Source organism: Hemiscyllium ocellatum, chromosome 28 (assembly GCF_020745735.1).
Source record: "Hemiscyllium ocellatum isolate sHemOce1 chromosome 28, sHemOce1.pat.X.cur, whole genome shotgun sequence".
In the NCBI taxonomy this organism is placed as follows: Eukaryota; Metazoa; Chordata; class Chondrichthyes; order Orectolobiformes; family Hemiscylliidae; genus Hemiscyllium; species Hemiscyllium ocellatum.
Window position 1 is genome coordinate 47201017 of NC_083428.1, and position 15868 is coordinate 47216884.

At 41.2% G+C, this 15868-nt stretch overlaps 1 protein-coding gene across 6 annotated transcripts in view; it reads left to right on the top strand.

The window, feature by feature from the left end:
• Positions 1–15868, top strand: part of eps15l1a (epidermal growth factor receptor pathway substrate 15-like 1a) — a 366481-nt gene that overhangs the window by 325081 nt on the left and 25532 nt on the right. The gene's annotated exons all lie outside the window — the stretch shown is intronic.

The following is a 15868-nucleotide window of genomic DNA, read 5'->3' on the forward strand; positions in this document are numbered from 1 at the left end:
TGAGCAATAAGCCAATGTAAGCTTTGCTTTTAAGATTTCCCTATTATATTTTTATGTTGATATTGGAAGTATCTCTTTTTCTTTATCTTTTAAAGTAATTTACTTGTTTGTAAAGTTTACACTTTAGGTAGAGGCTGTCTTTTTTTTTTAAGACTTTCTAGAAGCGCTTTACCTCTGTGTTCCAGCAGTTGTCCCATGGAAAAAAAATCAATCGCATGTCATTATAAGGTTGAACCTGTTAGACACGTCTTCATTCATCATTACCTTTTTGCTTGAATTGGTTTTGGCAGCGCTACCACAGTTTCCAGAGCAAAAATTTGTTAGATTAGATTAGATTAGAATATTTACAGTGTGGAAACAGGCCCTTCGGCCCAACAAGTCCACACCCATCCGCCAAAGCGCAACCCACCCATACCCCAACATATACCCCTTACCTAACACTACGGGCAATTTAGCATGGCCAATTCACCTGACCCGCATATCTTTGGACTGTGGGAGGAAACCGGAGCACCTGGAGGAAACCCACGCAGACACGGGGCGAATGTGCAAACTCCACACTCCTGAGGCGGGAATTGAATCCAGGTCCCTGGCGCTGTGAGGCAGCAGTGCTAACCACTGTTTAGAGATGAGACTGTGCCGATGATGATTTTAGGAAAAGGAAATAATTACTTTCAATGGATTATGTGCCCGTTATCACTTTCCTCTAGCAGCCTAAACAAAGGTGAGTAATGTGGATCCATGAACCAATTCAAATGTCAGAGGTGTGTTTTTTTATGCAGTACGCTCAGTCTGGAACATACTGGCATTCCTGTTTCTGAAATTACGAAATGCTATCTAAATGGTGGTGTTTGCTTCAGTTTTGAAGGAACTTTTAAAATGTGATCATCGTGACAGCCTATGGTCCCCGTTTCTCATTTTTCTTCAAATTTTTTTAAAGTCTGAAATACTGAAATGTAAATCTATGCCAGTGGAGTGTCACAAGGATCGATGCTGAGTCCACTACTTTTCGTCATTTATATAAATGATCTGGATGTGAGCGTAAGAGGTATAGTTAGTAAGTTTGCAGATGACACCAAAATTGGAGATGTAGTGGACAGCGAAGAAGGTTACCTCAGATTACAACAGGATCTTGATCAGGTGGGCCAATGGGCTGAGAAGTGGCAGATGGAGTTTACTTTAGATAAATATGAGGTGCTGCATTTTGGGAAAGCAGATCTTAGTAGGACTTATATACTTAATGGTAAGGTCCTGGGGAGTGTTGCTGAACAGAGAGACCTTGGAGTGTAGGTTCATAGCTCCTTGAAAGTGGAGTCACGGGCAGATAGGATAGTGAAGAAGTTATTAGGTATGCTTTTCTTTATTGGCCAGAGTATTGAGTACAGGAGTTGGGAGGTCATGTTGCTGCTGTACAGGACCTTGGTTAGGCCATGTTGGAATATTGTGTGCAATTTTGGTCTCCTTCGTATCGGAAAGATGTTGTGAAATTTGAAAGCGTTCAGAAAAGATTTACAAGGGTGCTGCTAGGGTTGGAGGACTTGCGCTATAGGGAAAGGAAGAATAGGCTGCTGCTGTTTTCCCTGGAATGTCAGAGGCTGAGGGGTGACCTTATAGAGATTTATAAACTTATGAGGGGCATGGATGGGGGAGTTCAGAACTAGAGGGCATAGGTTTAGGGTGAGAGGGCGAAGTTATAGAAGAGACCTAAGGGGCAACCTTTTCATGCAGAGGGTGGTGCGTGTATGGAATGAGCTGCCAGAGGAAGTGGTGGAGGCTAGTACAATTGCAACATTTTAAAGGCATCTGGATGGGTATATGAATAGGAAAGGTTTGGAGGAATATGGGGTGGGTGCTGGTAGGTGGGACTAGATTGGGTTGGGATATCTGGTCGGCATGGACAGGTTGGACTGAAGGGTCTGCTTCCGTGCTGTACATCTCTATGACTCAATTGGTAATCTGTATGATTAGAAGGTGAGTAGAGGTAAACTATTTAACGTGGATGTGTACTTATATGGGATTGATATAGATGGGGATGGCTGTTACCTTCGGATGACATATTGTCTTTACCTGCACAAGTACACAATGGCTACAGTGTGTACAATCTACATTCTAATTTACTATGGTCACTTCAACGTTAAGTTCCCCCCTAAGAACATGAAGCAGAAATGCCATTAAAACATCATTGACTACTAATTGAACACCATCGTGGTTACTGTATGTATTATCAAAGTCACTGTGCAAATACCCTAGTATTCTCCCCCTGAAAGTATAATCAGCATAGATATTCAAACACCACTATTACCTTCTCCAGGCAACTAGGAATGGGCACATTATGTGGCCTTGTGTGTGCCAAAATGTGAAAAATTCCAAATTTGTTCTATCACTGCAACCAGTTGTTCAATAAATCTTGGCTATTTCTTCCCCCATCATAACCAGACACCCCATATTAGGGTATGGTAGCTTAGTGACTAACAATTTCAGTCCTCCTATGGCAAGTTATGAAACTAAATTCGATAAATCTGGTAATTGGTGGGCTTAACATCAGAAAATGTCAGTGAAAGTTGCTGGATTGTTATAAAACCCTCGCTGCTATATGTGTCCTTCAGGGAAGAGAATTGGCTACCTTTGTGTGACTCCAACCAATATGTGACACCAGCGCCATAGCTGATATTTAGTATCATATACTAATCTATTAAGAGAAATATGATGAAAAGTAGCTGTTCAGTGGTTGGAATGAAGGCTATGGATCTTGACTATATCTGATTGAAACCTTGCATTAGATCTAGTCCAGTGGCTCTAAAATCAGTATAAATTTTTTTCTTCCACCTGCCAATATTGGCTAAGTATGTGTTGATAATAAAAACAAAATCATTGAACTGGGCCAATCACTACTGCTTTGGCTTCTTTTCTGTTATCATTAACAGTAGAAAGAACCATCAATACTGGCAGCAAATGGACTTGCTCAACAAGATTCATTTTTGTTCAGCTGTAGGGCTTGTCGCAGTGTTGAATCAGACATACATGAAGCTAAATACAAGATGAGAGGTTGAAGCACTTGTCCTCGACATAGGTGCACAATTTTTCCAAGTAAGGTACAAACGTGTTATTAAATCATGAGGGGCACAGATAGAGTGAATAGCCAAGGTCTTTTTCCCAGTGCAGAGGTTTCTGAAACTAGAGGGCATAAGTTTAAGGTGAGAGAGGAAAGATTTTAAAAAGACCTGACAGGTAACATTTTCCACACACAGGGTGGTGCATGTATGGAACAAACTGCCAGAGGAAGTGGTGGAGGCGGGTACATTTACAACATTTAAAAGGTGCTGGATGGGAATAGGAAGGTTTAAGAGGGATAGTTCCTGATGAAGGGCTTGTGCCCGAAACGTCGAATTCCCTGCTCCTTGGATGCTGCCTGACCTGCTGCGCTTTAACCAGCAACACATTTTTAGCTTTAGAGGGATAGGAGCCAAATGCTGGCAAAGAGGATTAGGGCGGATTGAGATGTCTGGTTGGCATGGGCATGTTGGTCTGGAGGTTCAGTTTCTGTGCTGTATGACTTTATGTCGCAGCAAAAATGAAGAATCAAATGCAAAACACACCAGGGATTGGCTGTTTTTGAGAGTGAATCTTCGTAAGCTTGGATATTCCTTCTGGAGTTTGAGATCGATATCCTTGTTCTATCTAGCTTTATTGCTTCCTCAGTGATAGTTTCTTTGTATTAAAATCAAAAGGCAAGTTGTTTACTCACAATTTTATCATCTTTCATTATATTTTACAACCCCAACATTATGAGGAATGCATAGGCAGTATCCAGATTTGGACTTATAAGGAACAGGCGATATTTGTGCCACATGTAAGTGTCAGATGATCTCTAGCAAGCAAGGGTCTAACCATCTTTGCCTGACCTTAGAATCATAGAAAGTTTGTGGCACATAGGAAAAAAAGCAACTTAGCACATCATGGCTGCACCAGCTGGCAAAAGAGCCATCCAACCTAATCCCACTTTGCAGCTTTTGGTCTGTATCCCTGGAGGTTATAGCTTGAGGTGCATGTCCAGATGCCTTTTAAATGAATCAGGAAGAGGAGGAGGTTGGGAGAGGTAGCTGCTGGAGCATGTGCTGTGAACAGAGGACATATGCTTGACATTGCAGTTTAGATGTCCTGACACTGTCCCTATAAATTCTTTCTGCACCCCTGCTACATGCACACCGTTCATAAGTTATGCCTAACTAATGATTTGAACAGTTCCAGTGTAATCTCCCTACTTTAAGCTGTCTTGACCATCTTATTGACCTACATTTTAAGTGGGGAAAGGTGTAGCTGTGTCATAGAGATGTACAGCATGGAAACTGACCCTTTGGACCAACTCGTCCATGCCGACCAGATATCCCAACCCAATCTAGTCCCACCTGCCAGCACCTGGCCCATATCTCTCCAAACCCTTCCTATTCATATACCCATCCAAGTGCCTTTTAAATGTTGCAATTGTACCAATCTCCACCACTTCCTCTGGAGCTCATTCACTACACGTACCACCGTCTGCGTGAAAAAGTTGCCCTTTAGATCTCTTTTATATTCTTCCCCTCTCACCCTAAACCAATGCCCTCTAGTTCTGGACTCCCCCACCCCAGGGAAAAGACTTTGTCTATTTATCCTATCCATGCCCCTCATGATTTTATAAACTTCTATAATGTCATTTCTCGGCCTTCGATGCTCCAGGGAAAACAGCCCTAGCCTGTTTAACCTCTCCCAATAGCTCAAATCCTCCGACCCTGGCAACATCCTTGTAATCTCTTCAAGTTTCACAACATCTTTCTGATAGGAAGGAGACCAGAATTGCACTCAATATTCCAACAGTGGCCTGTACAGCCACAACATGACCTCCAACTCCTGGACTCAGCACTCTGACCAATAACGGAAAACGTCGTCTTCACTATCCTATCTACCTGCGACTCCACTTTCAAGGAGCTATGAACCTGTACTCCAAGGTCTCTTTGTTCAGCAACACTCCCTAGGACTTTACCATTAAGTGTCTAAGTGTTTAAAAATAACTTGGCCTTTCGATGCAGCCACATGTGAAAGTTGAAAAGATGGGGGTCTCATTCAATCCTCTTCACGTGGTTGTTACAAAATCAAAGTCTCAAAGTTTCCTATTAGTCACACACTGAATTGGGTATGCAGTGCTATTTCTGTATCATCACTGGAATCAATATTCTGGACTGTTCTGCCAAACTTCATGCTAGCACCATCACCATAAGGCCTACAAGTTTTTGATATGGCTAAGGATGGACATCATGTGCAATCTTATCAGGTCTGTCAACATTTCAGCAGTAAGTAGAAACATAGTTATGTGCATGAAGATTTTGCATGAACAAATACCTACTGGCGTTTACAATCTAGACTGTCAGGTGTACAAACATTACTTGACCAGTTTGCATAAAAATATGTAACTATGAATTGGGAGAGGAGAGGAAAGCTGAGCTAAGGGCAGCATGGTGGCTCAGTGGTTAGCACTGCTGCCTCACAGCGTCAGCGACCCGGGTTCAATTCCAGCCTCGGGTGACTGTGTGGAGTCTTGACATTCTCCCCGTGTCTGCATGGGTGTCCTCTGGGTGCTCAGTTTTTCTCCCACAGTCCAAAGATGTGCAGGTCAGATGGATCGGCCATGGGAAATTATCCATAGTGTTAGATGCATTAGTCAGAGGGAAATGGGTCTGGGTGGGTTACTGTTCAGGGGGTCAGTGTGGACTTGTTGGGCCAAATGGCCTGTTTCCACACTGTAGGGAATGTAATCTAAATATGTTGTTTAGGTTAAATCTAGACATACTTTGTGGATAAATACATTGTTTGATATCACTCTGAAATATACTGACCAGGAATGAGTAAAATGATATTAGGCCTCTCTTATTTTTCATCTATGTGCTCCTCCCAGTGATGTAATTTGAAAGCACAGCATTTGTTTTCCAATGTATGTTGATGACGTCTATCGTTACCTTATGACTTCCTCTCAACTCCTCCATTATGATAGAATTTATTCAGCTGTAGTCAGGGACTCTTCCATATGAATGAGTGGGAAAGAGACAAATAAGCTGCAAAGAAAGTAAAAGGTGAAGCTTTAGGAGCTGGAAGGTGGCAGGGAAAGATAAAAGCTGTGAAAGAAACAGTACACCAGTGGAAAGTCTCAAAAGCTTGAAGGTTATGTTTAGTAAGAGACCAAAATTTCACTGGCAGTTGGAAAGATGGTGAGAGCAAACACCATTGTCCTCTTGCATAGATATGTGTTGTCAAAGACTTGGTTACGTAGTTTTCGGTAGGATATGCTAACAAAGCTGTTTTTGTCATTTAGATTGTCTTCATCATCTTAGGCATGTTACAGGCAATCATGTGGTTATTGGGATTTTGAACTGCGAACCGTTTACTTTGATGAAAATACAAACTGGGTTCAGACCCAGATGTTACCATTAGGGAATTAGATAATAACTTGGAAAGGGGGAAAAAAAAATGCAGGGTTATGTAGAAAGGGCTGCAAGGGTTTAGTATTAATTGGGCAACTCTACCTAAGAACCAGGACAGATGCAATGTGCAGCATGACCTCGTTCCATAACAATATCATTATATGATTGAGCCAGGCTGCGTACAATTTTAATACTGAGGCAAATGAAGTTTCAGGTATGGATTGTGGTCTACAAGATTGTGGTCAACTGTGACTACAAGAAAACAAAATTGCAGAAATGGAAGCAATTTCTGAATTTTAAATAATTAGTATTTTCAAATATGAACACAATTTAACTCACGTGAATAGTTTGTGTATAATTTAGAAATTAAACATTTGTAAATGGAAAGATACTATGACTAACTTTAATAAAAAATGTTTTAAAAATTGAAAGAGTAATAGAGTCAGAGATGGTACAACATGGAAACAGATCCTTCGGTCCAACTTGTCCATGCCAACCAGATATCCTAAACTAATCTCGACCCATTTGCCAGAACTTGGCCCATATCTCTCTAACTCCTTCCTATTCATGTACCCATCCAGATGTTGTAATTTTACCATCCTCCACCATGTCCTCTGGCAGCTCATTGCCTGAAAAGATGATTTAGCAAACTGAGGAATTTGCCAATTGGCTGAATTTTTCATTTGCTATTTAGCCCAGAAAATCCTCCAATAAATCAGATTTCAGTTCATATAAATAATGTTACCTCAGGAAAGTGAGATGGGAATGTTGATCTGCCTTTATACTGGGAAAGGTTTTAAATGTAGGTTCCACCTACCTCCCAGGTGGGTCAATAAATAAAATACTCACATCCACAGCAAGCAAGCAAGACTAGGATTTAGGTTATAAGGATAAGCATTTTTCACTGGAGCGCAGGAGGTTGAGGGGTGATCTTCTAGAGCTTTATAAAGCCATGAGGAGCATAGATTAGGTCAGTAGCAAAAGTCTTTTCCCCAGGGTGGGTGAATTCAAAACTAGGGGCCATATTTTTAAGGTGAGAGGAGAAATATTTAAAAGGGTCGAACCTTTTCACACAAAGGGTGGTGTGTACGTGGACTGAACTGCCAGAGGAAGTGGTAGATGCAGGTACAGTTTCAACATTTAAAAGAAATTTGAATGTGTACGTGAATAGGAAAGATTAAGAGGGATGTGGGCCAAAAGCAGGCAAGTGGAACTAGTTTAGTTTGGGAAAATTGGTCGGCATTGACGAGTTAATCTGAAGGGTCTGTTTCTGTGCTGTCTGACTGTAAGACCTTTGGTATGTCTGTGTCTTTCTGTATGTGTGTCTGTTTATATGCACCCATATGTTTTTACTACTCTGCATGTGTGTGCCCACTTATCTCTTAGCTCCCTGGCCCACAAGCCTCATTCCTAATGAAGGGCTTATGTCTGAAACGTCAATTCTCCTGCTTCATGGATGCTGCCTGATCTGCTGTGCTTTTCCACCACCACACTCTCGCCTTACACCTCTTACATCCACCATCCTTCCTACCCATGTCGTCTTCAGTATTCATGCTCAATCCCTCTCTTTTTGTCCTTTGTGCACCAAACCTGCCTGCCTCCCCCATCCCATTCATCCCTCCTTGTAAAAGAAAATGCAGTGCAGGAGTTTTTTTGTTTCCCTGGTGTTGATATATCAACAGGAAATGGTGTTTCATTTTGCTATGCTTCTTGGAAGTCATGAAAATTTAAAAAGAAATACATTTCAAAGTTGTGTGCAGACCTACATACAGCATGTGAGATCAACTCTCTGTTTTAACCAAAGCAAAGGTGGATCCCAGCAAAGATTTGATCTTATCAGATTTGTGCACCCCACAGTGCATGTAGAAGCTTCTTTAAGTAAGAAACTGACAGGTCAAAATTCTTGAGAAGGCTGTATTTGCTATTTGAGAATAAATGTTTCATGTTAAAATTTACATTAACATTGCAATCTGCTTTGCTTTCATTACCTTCATGCAAAAGCAGATCAATGAATACATAAACCTCTGTTCTGTTGCTCAATTGATAATATTTTAAGTTCATACTTGTAGAAACAATCCAGTGATGATCAGGGAGGGGCTATGAAAGCCTAATGCTTCACACGTCTTCTCCCCCTCCTGAAAGTCTTTCAGACCACAACATAGTAGCAAAGTTGATGTGACAGCTCACCAAAGCACATTTATTTTATCAGCTGTGTGCAAGGAGAATATAAGCAACATCATAGCTGAGACCCCACCTCGTGCAGATTTGCATATTTTTCTAGTGAAGGGTCACTGGATAATAATAAATCAGCTGTGGCATTGCAATCTTCTCTTCCGTATCCTCTTAGCCTAATCCCATGAACATCCCATCCCCACCACCACAGCCATTGTAAGTGCTGAGATCACCTACAGTATCCTTGCTGTATCCAAGTTTTACATATATCAGATTGGTTGTGTAGCCTGGGAGATTAATTATTAGAACTAGCTCAACTATTCACTGGAGCAATCAAGGGAGTTGCCTCAGCCTAGTTTTAAAGGATAACATTTTTGGAAGGAGAGAGATTTCCTGAGTAAGCTGTTTACAAGATAATGAAATATGGTTTTCAAACTGCTGAGCTGACAGATCAAAGTTAAGATGCTTTGATTTAGTCTGCTGTATTTTCTGCAAATTGCTCTTTTGCATTAAATTTTTGTTATTTCAGGATAACCACATCAGTTACCTGGTGAACAGTATCTGGGTGTGGCAGGCCTGATACAAGCGAGTAAAACTAAGCATTTCTTTGTTCTGCTAAATTAGCAGCTGATTTTATTTGTCTTTTGCCATTCTTAGATTCCTGAACTATGAATAATAAACTCAAATATTTGCAAAAGTTGTAATGAAAGAGAATTCTTTGAATTTTAGCACGCTGCATTACTTTGGCTACACTCCTGATCAAAATCAGAGAAATCAGTTGAGGCTGTTTATAACAGCCAACAGATTAACCTCACGGCACATACATTCAAGGCAGTTTGAAAGGAACCGTTTAAAAATGCAATAACAAGTTTACCGGTTTACATAATTGACTGTTAATTTCCTTCCACCTTGTTTAAAAAGAAATATGTTAAACTGTGAAGAAATTGGAGGCAGACAGACATAGGGAAAGAAGAATGATCCTGCTCAGAATCTATGCTGGTGCTACTCAAGGGATTACTTCTCTCAACGTGGAGAGAAGTGTTCTTAGTAATCACACCTGGATCTGTGAGGAGTGCCTCACCATTGTTAAGTACTTCCTTCTGAAGCAATCAGCATTAGGAACTCGTGCATTAAACCACTGTCAATGCATTTGCAGCAACGTTCTTGTCATTCATCTTGGATGTGTTCCTGTTGGCCTGATTTACATTTTTAAAAATTATTACTTTATTTATTAGTGGTTTTTGGTGCATGATGGTCTGGTTCAGGAGTAGGAATCTTGAAGGTGTGCCATGACTAATGTGCACATACCACTGGGCTGTTCTACCTCAGTCAGCTGATGAATGCAAAAATTAAGTGAAAAAGGTATACTCACATGACATGACTCTTCCAAATTTGCTATTAAGGCAAGTTTCTATGATACTTACATTTCACACATACGTTACAAAGGGGAGGCGATGGCCTAGTGGAATTGTCACTGGACTGTTAATCCAGGGACCCAGGCATTGTTCCGGGGACCTGGGTTCATCTGCAAATTGCAGATGGTGGAAAAATCTGCAGGAGAATCAGTAGATGTGACTTCCTTAGACTTTCAGAAGGCATTCAGTAAAGTCCCACATAATAAATTAGCATGTAAAATTAAAGTGCATGGGATTGGGGTGACATTCTGACATGTATAGAGAACTGGTTGGCAGACAGATAATAAAAGGTAGGGGCAAATGGGTCATTTTCTGAGTGACAGCCAGTGACCAGTGGGATACTGCAGAGATCAGTGCTTGGACCTCAGCTATTCACAACATGTATTCATTATTTAGATGAGGGATCTAAACATAATATCTCTACGTTTGCAATTGACACAAAGTTGGGTGGGAGGGTGAACTGTGAGGAGAATGCAGACGACGCTTCACTGCGATTCAGACAAGTTGAGTGAATGGGCAAATGCATAGCAGATGAAGTATAATGTGGATAAATGTGAGGTTATGCACTTTGGCAAAAACGGGAAAGCAGATTATTATCTGAATGCTGGTATATTGGGAAAGGTGAGGTGCAATGAGACCTGGTCGTCTGTGAACACCGGTTACTGGAAGTAAGCGTGCAGATGGTGAAGAATGCAAATAGTATGTTAGCAAGAAGATTTGACTACAGGACTAGGAGTGTCCTGCTGCAATTATGTGTGCCTTGGTGACACTTCATCTGGAGTGTTGGGTGCAGTTTTGGATTCATCTGAGAAGGAATTTCTGGCTATGGAAGGATTTCAATGAAGATTTACCAGACTGATTCCTGGGATGACAGTTCTGATGTAGGAGGAAAGACTGGATTGGTTAGGACTAGATTCATTAGAGTTTGGAAAAATGAGGAGAGATTTCATAGAAATGTATGAAATTGTAACAGGATTAAACAGTATATTCGCAGGAAGGATGTTCCCAACGATCAGGAAATCCAGAACCAGAGATCACAGTTTAAAGGCATGATATAGGCCATTCTGTACTAAGACAAGGAGCAATTTCTTCACTAAGAGAGTGGCGAGCCTGTGGAATTCTCTGCCACAGAAATGATTTGGAGGAGCCAGTGTTGGACTGGGGTGGACAAAGTTAAAAATCACACAACACCAAGTTATAGTCCACCAGGTTGAATTGGAGGCATTAGGTTTTGAAGAGCCGCTTCTTCTTCAGGTGGTTGTGAAGTAGGATCCTAAGACACAGAATTTATTGCAAAAGATTACAGTGTCATGCAGGTGAAATGCTATATTGAATAAACCTAGATTAAACCTTTCATCTTTTAGAACGAGTTTGCTAGTTTTGTTTCTTTGATATATAAATCCCAGAATTTTTTTTAATTTGCATTCTCAAGATAACAAGATTTTATAACAAAAAGTACCATCTCAGCTCAGACAATGCATTGAAGGAGTGAGGTTAAAGTCTGTCTGCATCCCAATCTTGAGTTAGAATGGTTCTATTTCTAAAGTGGAATTTAGGTTTGTTCAATATATCATTTCATCTGCGTGACACTGTAATCTTTTGTTATAAATTCTGTCTTATGATCATGCTTCACACCCACCTGACCAAGAGGCAGTGCTTTGAAAATAAGCGCCTCCAAGTAAACCTGTTTGACTATAACCTCATTATTTGGAGATATCGATGTTGGACTGGGGTGTACAAAGTTAAAAATCACACAACACCAGGTTATAGTCCAATGGGTTTAAGTGGAAGCACTGGCTTTCGGAGTGCTGCTTCTTCATTAGGTGGTTGATGAGGAGCAGCGCTCCGAAAGCTAGTGCTTCCACTTAAACTATTGGACTATAACTTGGCGTTGTGTAATTTTTTAACTGACGATAACCTGGTATTGTGTGGTTTTTAACTCTGCCACAGAAAGTGTTTGAACCAGAACATTGAATGTTTTCAAGAAGCAATAATAGCTCTTTGAGTTAAAGGCATCAAAGGGTATGGGCAAAAGCAGGAATAGGGTACTGAGTTTGATGATCAGGCATGATCATATTGAATGGTGGAGCAGGTTTGAAGGACCAAGTGGCCTCCTCCATTGTTTTATGTTTCCAACCTAATTGATGTGCTATTGTTCTGTTGTAGACTTAGTATATCAAATATATCCTTATTTAAATTTGTGATCACATCTCAGCGAAACAAGACATCAGATATTTGTGGTCTTTCCTCCACCATATTACTTTTTTATTCATTTTGTGGGATATGAGCAATGCTGGCTGGCCAACATTTATTGCCCATCCCTGGTTGCCATTGAGATGGGGGTGGTGAGCTGCTTTCTTGAACTGCTGAGTCTACCGGCTATGGGCTGCCCCACAATGCTGTTGGGGAGGGAAATCCAAGATTTTGACCCGGCAACAGTTCAGAAACTGTGATATATTTCTAAATCAGGATGCTAAGTGGCTTGGAGGGGAGCTTTAAAGGTGGTGGTGTTCCCATCTATCCGCTGCCCTTGTCCTAGATGGAAGTGGTCGTAATTTGGAAGGTGCTGTCTGAGGATCTTCGAATTTCTGCAGTGCATCTTGCAGGTAGTGCACACTGCTGCTACGGAGTGTTGGTGGTGGAAGGAGTGGATGCTTGTGGATGCAGTACCAATCAAGCGAACTGCTTAAGTGCTGTTTTGCAGCACTCATCCAGTTAAATGGGGAAGTATTCCATCACACTCCTGACTTGTGCCTTAGAGATGGTGAACAAGCTTTGGGAAGTCAGGAGGTGAGTTATTTGCTGCAGTATTCCTAGCTTCTAATCTGCTCGTGTAGCCACTGCATTTATGTGGTGAGTTCACTTGGATTTAGTATCAATGATAACTTCCCGGATGTTGAAAGTAGAGGATTCAATGACGGTTATACCATTGAATGCCAGTGGGGTGGTTGTTAGATTGACTCTTGTTGATGATGGTCATAGCCTGGCATTTGTGTGGTGTGAATATTACTTGTCATTTGTCAGCCCAAGACTTGATATTGTCCAGATCTTGTTGTATTTAAACATGGATATCAAGTAGTGCCCGAGGAGTTGCAAATGGTGCTGAACATTTATGCAATCCCCAATTCCGACATTATGATGAAGGGAAGGTCATTGATGAAGCAGCCGAAGATGATTAGGCCTAGAATAGTACCCTGAGGAACTCCTTCAGAGATGTCCTGGAGCTGAGATGACTGACCTTGAATAACCGTGGCCATCTTCACAGGTGCCAGGTTTGACTCTTAACAACTGGAGAGTTTTCCCCCTGATATCCATTGATTCCTGTTTTATTGCGGTTCTGTAATACTGCGCTTAGTTGAATACAGCCTTGATGACAAAGGTTATCCCTCTCACCTCACCTCTGGAATTGAGCTCTTTTGTCCATGTTTAAACCAAGGAGCTGAGTGGCCCTGGCAGAACCCAAACTGGGCATCACTGAGGAGATTATTGCTGAGCAGATGCTGCTTGACAGCTCTGTAGCTGACATCTTCCACCAAGAATAGACTGATGGAGCGGATAGTTAGCTGAATTTGTCCTCCTTTTTCTGTACAGGACATGGTTGGGCAATTTTCCACATTGTCAGGTAGAGACCAGACTTGTAACTGCACTGGAACAGCTTGGCTAGGGGAATGGCAAGTTCTGGAGCACAAGTCTTCAGTACTATTGCTGGGATGTTGTGAGGGCCTTTGCAGTATCCAATGCCTCCAACTGTTTCTTGATATCACATAGAATGAATCAAATTGGTTGAAGACTGGTATCTGTAATGCAGGGGCCCATTGGAGGAGATCAAGATAAACCATCCACTCAGTACTCCTGGTTGAAGGTTGCTGCAAAAGCTTAGATCTGATCGATTGGTTGTAGGACTGCTTTGCTCTGTCTATCATCTGCTGCTTATATGTTTGGAATGCAAGTCGTCCTGTTCGGTGGCTACACCAGGTTGGCACCTTCAGGTATGCATGGTGCTGTTTCTGGCATACCGTCCTGCACTCTCCATTGAACCAGGATTGATCCCTTGGCTTGATGGGAATGGTTGAGTGGGAGATATGCTGGGCCATGAGGTTACAGATTGTGCTGGAGTACAGTTATGCTGTTGTTGATGGCCCACAGTACCTCATGGATGACCAGTTTTGAGTTGCTGGATCTGTTCTAAGTCTGTCCCATTTACCACTTATTCCTTATTCAACGACATTCAAGTATTGTAGTCACCTTGTGGACAGATTAAATGTGCACACAAAAAAGACTCCAGTTCTGTTGTGCTTGCATATTAACCAAATGCCCTTGCCCCATGGAGATGTTGTGTTCTAGATAAGTTCTTGTTATTATGTGTGATGCCAATTAACATTGTAGTTTCAGTATTGTCAACATAAATCATTCCACTTCAGATGATTTTTCAAGCCCCTCTAAAGCATTCGTGACCTGTTTATTTTTACTAACTTCATCTTCAGCTGAAGTCAAGATTGGTGGTTTTGGATTTTGTGTTACAACACAGCATATAGCACCTGTTTGCAGTGTCCTCAGCTACTGCACAACTTTCAGAATTGTGAAATCAGCTCTAAAGTTAGCAAACATAGCTATTGCATACACTATCCTGTTTGCTCGAAATTTCCCCTAAGGACATGGTTGGTGAAAGTCAATTTAACCAAGTATAAGCAGGCCACTATTTATCATCGTTACCTTATGATGGACCACCAGCTGGAGATTGGGAAATAATCACAGTACTGTGGTAGATACTTATACCAGCAGTTTCTGTAATCTATATACGAAATATCTTTGAGACTGAACCTTTAATAGTCAATAGTCATCAGGACAATTGACCATGGAAGGTTCAGTTTAAAAGATTTCCTGTATTTAGATTATAAATAACCGCTGGAAAACTGGTGACAACTCACATTTTCCCAGTTCAGGCCAGGTTTCTCCAAGATCTTTTTAAAATCTCTGCCACCTTCTTAAGTCAAATTTCCATGAAGGCAAAGAACTGGGCTACTCTTGAGATTCAAATCCAAAACCTCAGTCCTGAATTAATTCTGTATTCCTGGATAGACAACATCTATCTTTTATGTTTATGCATTCTGAACGCAAAAGCGCAAAGTTTGAATGAGACAAGTGTGAAGGGGTTTCGAGTAGGACAGAGGTCGAATGTCCAAACAGTGTAAAATTGCGCTCCCAACTGCTAGCAACTTTTATTTAATAGGGTTTTGCAACAGAGGTTTTAAACATCGGATGCTCAGCACTCAGTTGAGTAACACTGATGTTTCATACCAATTAGATTTATTGATCGTAATTATAAGAACTGTGAGTCTTCCACAATTAGAATGAAATGGACTGTGGGTGCTATGTCGCTTTTTCTAACAGGTATTTGATTGCAGTTATTTCCATATTATTTCCACGAAAAGGAACCTTCTAAATTGTCTCAGCCTCCTCTCCCCACCAGTGATTTTAATTCTCTGTCCCCAGCTTTGTAAATCTTGCTACTCTAAACTGACTTCATTGCTTCTTCAGTGAGAAGATGAGGGTAGGGGGAATTGTAAGCAGTTTCCATTCCAGTTCCCCTCTTACAATGGTTCTTGGACTTCAGGATTTTATAAAATAACAAAAGGTCTTTTCCTCAGGGGTGGGTGAGTTCAAATCTGGAGGGCATAGATTAAGGTTAGAGAGGTCAAAGATTTAAAAGGGACATAAGGGGATAAGATTACATTAGATTAGAATAGATTCCCTGCAGTATGGAAGCAGGCCCTTCGACCCAACAAGCCCATGTCGACCCTCCGAAGAGTAACCCTACCCTGTGTTTACCCC